The 9,382-nt window shown below is 32.3% G+C and overlaps 1 long non-coding RNA gene and 1 pseudogene across 2 annotated transcripts; one reads left to right on the plus strand and one right to left on the minus strand.

Moving 5' to 3' along the window:
- Positions 1–2,188: 2,188 nt before the first annotated feature.
- Positions 2,189–4,595, minus strand: LOC127148084 (polygalacturonase-like; annotated as a pseudogene). Its single transcript, XR_007818709.1, has 4 exons — positions 4,077–4,595; positions 3,691–3,980; positions 3,260–3,489; positions 2,189–2,636 (listed from the first exon to the last, which is right to left on the minus strand). The product of XR_007818709.1 is annotated as a polygalacturonase-like (transcript).
- A 1,534-nt stretch (positions 4,596–6,129) lies between these two features.
- On the plus strand, positions 6,130–8,382 carry LOC127148085 (uncharacterized). The gene is made up of 3 exons (XR_007818710.1): positions 6,130–6,325; positions 6,484–6,901; positions 6,987–8,382. It is a non-coding gene; the product is annotated as an uncharacterized LOC127148085 (long non-coding RNA).
- Positions 8,383–9,382: the final 1,000 nt, after the last annotated feature.

A 9,382-nucleotide genomic window follows, 5' to 3' on the forward strand; every position in this document is an offset into this window, starting at 1 on the left:
TCTTGTTTCAGTTTTTTGGTATTGTAACTTGGTTGTATTTGTTGTTTAACTTGGTTAATTAGTGATATAGATCTATTGTTTGTTTGGTTCTAAGTTTCTTCTCCTGAATTCAACTTGCTTTGTTTTCTATTCGTAATTTGGAATCCAATTACTTGCTTATGGTTTGGAATTTTGCTTTGTTATGCCTCTGTGTGAAAACATTACTTGAATTACTACCTGAGACTGATGCTTGAGTTGTTACAGTAAAGGAGTGTGTTATCATGAACTAGGTGGAATATCGAGTTGAAATGTATGTCATCTACCTTCTTTTACCGATATAGAGATGGATAGGTAGTGGATTAGTAGGATTTAGACTTTCTTGTTTGAGATACACGATCATTGTTTATGATTTTCTTTACTAGTGCTTATACTTATTCTTATTCTTATTATTTAGATTTTTAGACTCTATGTTGAAAATTACACTATATCTACATATGGAAATTAATTGGTTTTGTTTTATTTTCTTTTGTGTCCATAGCCTCTTAGAATGATTTTAAAGACATGCTTGAATAGTTTTGAGAAATTATTTTCCTCCATTGAATTTTGAGTTATTGAGTCAAATAACGTCTTTTCTATTTATTTAATGGTTCAAGTCAACACAAAATGTTGAATTACATTACAAAGTTATGTGAGAAAGTAAATAATTTTTAAAAATAAATGACATATCCAAATGATCATTCATTAGCAAACGTATGCAAACGTATGTGCATACGTGAACCACATATAACAATTACATCTTTGTTTCATTATCGTGGTATTGTTGGTTTATCCCAAACTTCCATTTTGTAGTTTTACAGTTTGTTGTGGTGGACGTTGTTTATTCTTGACTTCCAATGATTTATATTTTGTGGTGTGGTGATATTTTTTTATCTATCACTAAAAGACTAAACCATGTGACGAATTTGAGAAATTTGAGATGTAGATTTTTTTTTCAACATTCTAGTATGACTTAATTGATAGAATGTTTTCACTTAATTTATGAAATCATGATTTCAAATAATGGAAGAATAAGGGATAAAGTAAGACATTATTTCAAATATTTATTAAGATCTAAAATATGGTCACGGTTTTCTAAAAGGATACAGTGAGGAGTGCTAAGGCCTCCATAGGAATGACTCCCTAATTTAATTATAGTTTTTTGTTTTTCATTAGATCTTTTTTCTTTATTTTTGTATCCAATCACAATGTACAAAGTCATTATCTTATTTTCTTTTTTTAAAATCATTCAACTTCTAGGATGTCCTTCAGATGTGCAAAATGCTATATGCTTTTTCATATTATATAATTACTAACACAATTTTCAGTCTATATTGGTTAAATCATAAGCTTCCAAGATCTGATTCAAAATGATATATTTTGAACCCTTACAAGCTTGTGGGCCAGTGGGAACAAAATAAAAAATTGGATTCATTGGTAACATGGGGTTGATTTTATTAATCAAACAATAAACAGAAATAAATAGTGCAAAAGTAAAATGCAAGGAATTAAACGAGTGAGGGTAGGCAGTGTTGGAAGATTCGTTCAAAGAAAAATAGACTCAAGGATAAGAATTAACGAGGTTGATTATTATCATTAGCAGAGGATAATTCACAAGTTTAGTAAGTTGTAATTGATATTTTTTGTCGTTCTTGTATAGAGAGCATGTGTACAATTGGTATAGTTGTGTATTTCGTGATTGCTTTGTATGTTGTTTGATGGTCATTTAAATGTGGGCTAACTTACTCGTACATATTTGTATGCTCACCCCCATTAGATTTTTTATGTGTTGAAATGAGCAATGCTACATTAGTGATGCTAAAACAGGGACTTGGAGAAAAGATTGATTATTTTTTATTGTTGTGAAGATTTTGAGTTGAATCTACAAGTATTGTTGCTTATACTTCCCGTCTTGAATAATTTATCTACGTTAAAATAGTTCAACTCGCTTTTTGCGTACTATTGTTGTTTTAATTGATTAATTTTCTATTAGATTCCCCGTTAGATTGATCCTAATAAAGCTATCAAAAATTCAAGTAACTTTGTGAAAGTGATATAGTAACGGTTCAAGCAAACAAGCGTACTTAATCGAGGCTTTTAGATTTACTAAATTTGATAAAAAATTCATTAGTTCCTCAAACTAACGAAGGCTCAAAATTAGAATTTATCGAAATAATTAAATGAAGCGTAGTATAATTTAGACATTTAAAAGTATATAAAACATGAGAAGGTAATGATAAGATACATAAGTGACATAGACCTCATATATTATTTTAAAGCTTATTTTGGTCAAAATGAATATAGTGAGGAATTGATTCTAACACCTTACATCTTTCCAATTCTAGATATGAAAATTACATTCAATGCCCAATACTGATATTGTTGAACCTAAAGTGAATTACATTTGCTATACTAAGCAATTAGAAGGTTGAACTAGACCCTAAGGTAGTTCCTGTTGCATATTCACACGATGCTTGGGCAATTTGATCCTTGAATATCAACTTTACATCTTTCAATCTTATTTCGTTGCATGGCCTTGCAGGGCTACACTCAAAGTTTATACCTACTTCAGTAGCTGACGTTCCATGGATGTCTTCATATCTTACATTACTAATCTTTACCTCCAGAAGCCTAATATATTCATATTATATGTATATATATTACTGTTACAACAGTTTGAAATAATAACGATGGAAAAGAAAGAAAGAAAATGAAATCTCCAAAAAAAACTTTGAAGCAAATTATAGTAAACAACTAATTTTGAAGTTATGTAGTAAAAGTAATTACTATTACATGAGGTGGAATTGTTTTTAATATCTTGAAATAATCTTGAATGGAAACTTTGAAGCATAAAATAAAGTTGAGTTACAATTCAGTTTTTGAAAACTTTTATAACGTATAATAAAGTCCATAAACATCTAAATTTAAAGACGAGTAGTTAATTACATTTATAATTTTGTACAATTATATATTATATTTCTTAACACGTGATTTTTTTTTAAAAATTAACACCATACATTCATACATATATATAATATATATAAGTAATACTTGGATCCGATATGTTTATGCACTATCATGTATGTTACCTCTAACATAAACAAAATATTTAAATAAGAAAAATAAAAAATTTTCACCAAAAAATTATGATTTAAGAATTTGATAAAGAATTAAAGAATGCATTAAATTTCTTTTGATATATGGTTTGAACATTTATGATCGGAATGAATGAGGAAATGGTTACCTGACCGGGGCAGCCTTGGTTATGTGGGCAGTAATTTTGATCAATGATGAGAGGGTTGTTGACATTGTCAAAAACAATGTGTTGAAAAAGAATGTTCTTTGCAAACCCATTGCTGGGCCTTCCCCAAGATTTAATCCTCACTCCATTCATTGTTCCGTTGAAATGAGCTGTTTTTTAATGTCACATTTTCCACTCCAGCCTCTTCCCACCATTTCCCCAAACTCCCAATGCTACAACACAAATTTCACATTCCCACTCACTTTGTCATTGTAAGTGCAAAGATAACATTAACACCCGTAAAATGTTATTTACAATTTAATTAAAATTTGTAAGAATACCTCTTAAAAATCAAGTATAAAGGATTATTATGAGAGACACTCATTTGATTTTTTTTTTTTTTTTTTTTTTTGTCATTTATCCCTATAGCTTACCTGATTCCATGTCCAGGTCCACATGCAAGTCTTTCCATCCATAAATGGGAAGTCCCAGGGCCAATTGAGATGCAGTCGTCCCCGGTGCGAATGTTTGAATTGAGAATGGTAACATTTGATGATCTCTCCACATGAATGCCATCAGTGTTGGGGCTATTGCTGGCAGCTAAGACTTTCACTCCTTGAATCTTCACGTCTTGACAGTCATACACAACAATGTGATACATTTGGCTGTTAACTGAAGATAATCCATTGATCAATATATTCTGTGAATCTGAAACTTCCAACGTCTGGAAATTAGAAAACAAACAAAACAACATTGATTATTATTAATGATAGATAAAACCCTAAAAAGGAATATTCAAATTTTATTTAAATTTGCATACTGTTGCGCCAAGAGAGCAAGTGTTGATCCCTGAGTTTTTGCAAGCCCACAAGGTAGTTCCTTGGCCATCAAGAATGCCACCATAAATGGAAAGTGCATTTATACGTGAGAAAGAAATCCAGGTTCTTGATTTGGCCAGAACCTTAAAATTCGAAGAAGCCACAAGTGTGCCGTTGATGAGAAAGGTGATAGAATTATAGTTACAAGGTCCAATAAAGTTACCACTTTGAACGTAGAATCTTCCTTTGGGCACATAAACGGTAGACGCAACTGTAGAGGAGCATGCACGAGCCCATGCAGACTGCAACGCATGAGAGGCATCGGTCTTACCATCCGGCTTGGCTCCAAGATTGACGATATCAAACGTCAATCCACCAGCAGCAGCAGTCAAGGCGTGCTTCTTTAACAGAAGAGCAAGGAAAATTATAACAACAACCATCATTTCAAATCTTAAAAATCTACAAAGGGATAGTCTTTTGCCAAAGTATGGGAAAAATAAAAAGGGCTGTGAAGGCATATTTATAAACTCATAATAAGACAAAATACTTGCATGTTGGCCAATTTACAACTATTTTCTCGGTCCCAACTTAGTTTATAAATATGCCTTCATAAAAAATTTGTAGGAAAACATAAAAAATAAATCTTTAGGTGCAGCCCAACTAATATACATAGAAGGATCATAGAAGGATAAAGGTAATGAGTAATATTTTTAATGTTAATAATCAAGTCCATTACAAAATTTTAAAATAAAGCAAATTCTATCAATGAGGTAGTTTACCGGTCAGTAGACTACTGCCAGTGATATAGTATGTCGATGATTGACTATGAAAGTTTGGATATCTCAATTTTGCTATTATTTTGCAAAGGATGTAGCCTAGCCTAGGCTATAAATACCTTTGTGTAGTCCACGAGTTATCTAATTAGTAACTGTTATTTTAAGAACTTTTTACATTTTACAAAAAAAAAAAGTTAGATTATTAATTTATTACCATGTGATAAACGAATGGGATATAGGCACAAATAGGTAGAGCCATGACTACACCGAATTATTGTGCTATATTTGTCAATAATTTTGGTTTGCTTGCGTTTCTTAAATAAATGTGTGCATTTTCCTTTAAACTAACCAGGCAACAAAAATAACATTTAAAAATATATAAAGGAATAGTTTGCTGCATGACAAACTATTATAGGATAATTTGGAGGATGCAAAACATATGAGAATTTATTTAATACTACAGAGTAAGGGAGAATTTTCCATACTACCTAATTTTCATCGTACACTACAAATATGATAGCAGTAACATTTAAGAATAATGTGTGGTTCATAAAAGAAATTGACATGACGTGTTAGGTTATAAATGTGCGTTCGATCACCAAGTGTATATATCTTGAATAATAGTGGTGTAAGTGTTTTTTTTCATGAAATTAGTTAGGAAGTTGAGTTTAAAAGTGGTTAGACATTGACCAAAATATGGCTCACTTAAGATAGAAGAGGTAAATATGAAGTGACGTTGGGAAATGTAATTGATATATGAGGAGGAGGAGGAGTGTTGGACAATGATGGGAAGTATAATTGTCCAAGGAAATGAATTACCAAATAGAAAAACTCCTTTTTAGGAATGAAACATAATTTCACGTCTCTCCCACCTAATTAACCCTCTTTTGGGCTATCACATCTCTTCTTTTGTTGTGTATTATTCATTAGATTTCTAGTTACATTGATGATTACTTTTTTGTCGTTAAGGTTGGTTCATGGAATGATAATTAGGACCTTTAGTTAATCAAAGCTAGACATTGTCATAAGATCTTTTTGTTCATTGTATGGAATATACATTTTTATAAAGTATGGAAATAAACAATCATATACTTCTCCACTAACTCTTTTATTTTAATATAAATTTTTTATGAGTTTCAAAATGTTATAGTTTTAGTTGGGTATGTTTTGCGCTTTCATTTAGTTGTTGGGGCTATATTTGACTTACTTTTTGTAACTTAACTATCCTCTATTTAATTACTTGTTCAATAGATCTCCTATTTTATAGGAAATATTGATCTAGACATCACAACGAGCCCAACACAATGAAAATCACTCAAAGTGAAGCTAAAGCAAGCAAGAACGGACCAAGAAACGTTAGAGTGGCATTTTTTAAATAATCAAAAGAAAAGCGCCACAATACCAAAGGATGGCACTTGAAGGCAATACCCATAAAAACACGAAGTGTCGCGACACCCAAGTCAAGGGCCGTAGATGTAAGCTCTCATTTTATTCTCCTTTTAATTATATTAATTTTTCCTAAGTTGTGAAAAACAAGTAGAATCCAATTGTAAATTCTTTATGGGTTGAATCATTTTGATGAGAAAATTTTAGAATCAATTTTATTTTGGTAATGATTTGGAAACTTTATTAGGTATTCAAAAAGAATGAAGATAAGGGTAAAAAGTGAGTTTAATTTGAAGGAAGGGGCATTATGGTCATTTTCTATTTATTATTACTTTTTTAAAAAGAAAGAAATCGGGAAATTCTTTCGAGCACGTAACCCCTCTTCTCGAATCTTTTCCCTTCATCGGCTCCTTCCTCTCGTTGTCATCTCTCCCTATCTCTCTGTCATTCTCTTCCGCTCACCATCCCTCTCCATCACCATTGCTAAGTTGCACATCCGCTCATTGACGTCCCGTGAACACCATCATTGCCACCGTGCCATTGTTGTCCTGCTTACCTTGTACCATATCTTAAAATGTCACGCCATCACCCAACCAACCGAAGATCAAGTTAGCCACGGTGTCCATGTTTCTTTCAAATCCACCACTTAGAGTAAGATTCTCAAGGTTCGAGGTTGTCTTTTTAGGTCATTTGGAATACCCATTAAGTTTATGCTTGATTTTAACATTACATATTATATTTTAATGCTAGATTTGAATTTTAGAATAGCTAACCGATGGTCGGTGGGTCTATGTGCACATATGAGCATGGTTGAATCAAGGTTGTTACTGTAGAAGGTACTAAATATGCATGAGCTCAGTTTGGTTCTGTTTTTCCATGTGGATATGGGTCACGTGTGGACTATTTTGGGTCATTTATTTAATATTCTACCATGGTTGGATTGAGTACAGGTTTGTAGGCATTACTTTTGATTTATAGTATTATGTGATGATAACGTTTTAATTATTATTTCATTATCGATGCATATTTACACATTTTTTAGAGCATGTTTTACGAGCTTTTACTTCTAAAAATTTTCCACTCACTGGGTTGGATTGGGTGGAGGTTGTTACTGTGTAAGGTTCTTGAAGCTCACTAAGAGCTCAATGACTATTGCTGAATATAAGAAGAAGTATAGAGAACTATCTAAGTACGCCACTAGTGTGATTGAGGATGAGGATGAAAGGTGCAAGCGATTTGAAGAAGGATTACGAGAGGATATTCGTACTCCTATAATAGCTTGTGCATAGTGGATTGATTTCTCCAAATTAGTAGAGACGACTGCTTGTCGTGCCAACCCAACGGTACCAAAAACTTAGACTTGTTGCCAGCTAATTTAGCTTTGGAGCTTAAGAGAATCATGTTGTTGCTTACGTTGGTATTTAAATCTACTTGAAGAGTCATTAATCATGGTCATTGCATAGATACTCTCTATGTATCTCTTCATCATGTAACTTCTAAGTCCTCGTTGAGTGCAAATTTTTCTGTTGCTTGTCCAAGTGTGAGCGAAACAATAGGTTTATATGAGTGATCCAGAGTTGAACACAGAGAATTGATATCAAAACTTAGATCTAGGATTCACTAGGGGTTTAGGCAATATAAAATGAATAACCTATACAGTGTGAAAGAATGTAAATTTAACTCTGTCTACTTATCTACACTAGAGAATCTGTAAAGAAAAATTAAGATGGATGCGAGATGAAATTGTGAACTAACTTGTATAAAAGAAGGGGGTGAAGGAAAGTCTGTGCATTACCAGGCGATTAAGCAATAAGAGAATCTTGATGCGATATAACTAAGTTGACCAGCTTATGACGAAGGCGAGCACCTCTTGGTGTCTTCAAACGTCACACTTGCTCACCTCTCGGGATCCAAATGACCAAGCTGTCTTAAACTAGTTATACCTAGAACGCTTCACTTACAAGACTTATAGAGCTTCTCATTTAAGGGTGACAACCTCTAGACACCTAATACCCATACTTGTTCTCCTTTGGAGACATAAATGATGGAAGTTATCTCACCAAGGTGGAGTTTGTCTCCAAGCTCCTCCTCGCGTGTTAGCCATATCCTTGCTACTTACCTTCTTTGGTAGATGGCGATATACACTGTCCATGTGAACTTTTTTCGTTTTCAAAATTATTCTATAGAGTGTAAATATTTTACTGGTCTTTTATATTTTTTTTTTAAAAAACCCATTTACTAGTAGAGTAGTAATATGAATAATAATAATTATTATTATAACGAATGAATTTGAATGTAGACTTAAACTTTGCCTAGAATACTTTTGAATGTTTTTCATTTCTTATTTTGAATGGATTTGTATGTAGTCATGCATTTTACACAAATTTAGGTTTCATTTATTTGAGGTAAAAAACACTTGGACTTCACTTGTTTGTTTGATTATAAAATTTTTTAAAAATTAATATAACATATTTAGATCATTTACATAAATATGACATTTGTTTAGTGCAAATTTCAATTTTAGTAGAAAAGGAAAGAATGAAAAATATTCTAAATTATGAAAAAAAAAAAGCAACTTGGTGACCTAACCAGGAAGTTAGGTCGGGTCGGGTTGAGTTGGTCCATGGACGTTTAACTGACAGAGTTCAATTTTTACTGATTCAAGGTCTTTGGATTAGTCCTTGATTTACTTCTAATTCGATTGATGTACGCCCTTATTAAGAACTCCATTGTCTCTTGACTTTGAGCTATTCTCTCCATTTTCTGAAACTTTTTGTTGATTGAACTCTTTTTTAAAACATTCATTCTCTCTTTTTTTAAAAAAAGAAATGAGGAGTGTAAAATGCATTTGCATATGGGTAGAATACAATGGTTATTGCCTAAGGATTAGGTGGAAGAGGAGACGACATGTCGTAATGTGAAAAGGACAAAATTAGTAATTTCTTCTCCGTTTTATCCTCCACCTCTTGCGCCCTTCCACATTTTCCGTTCTATTTTCTTCCATTTTTTCCTCTCCTTATTTGTTCCACTTTCTCAAATGACAGTCCTACCCCCTCCCGTACTCTCTCTTTTCTTTTTATCCAATTCCAAATTTTTCAAACTAAACCAAATTGATTTTACACTCTTTGAGTCTGTCATATATAATA

This window comes from Cucumis melo, chromosome 2 (genome assembly GCF_025177605.1).
Source record: "Cucumis melo cultivar AY chromosome 2, USDA_Cmelo_AY_1.0, whole genome shotgun sequence".
Classification (NCBI taxonomy): domain Eukaryota; kingdom Viridiplantae; phylum Streptophyta; class Magnoliopsida; order Cucurbitales; family Cucurbitaceae; genus Cucumis; species Cucumis melo.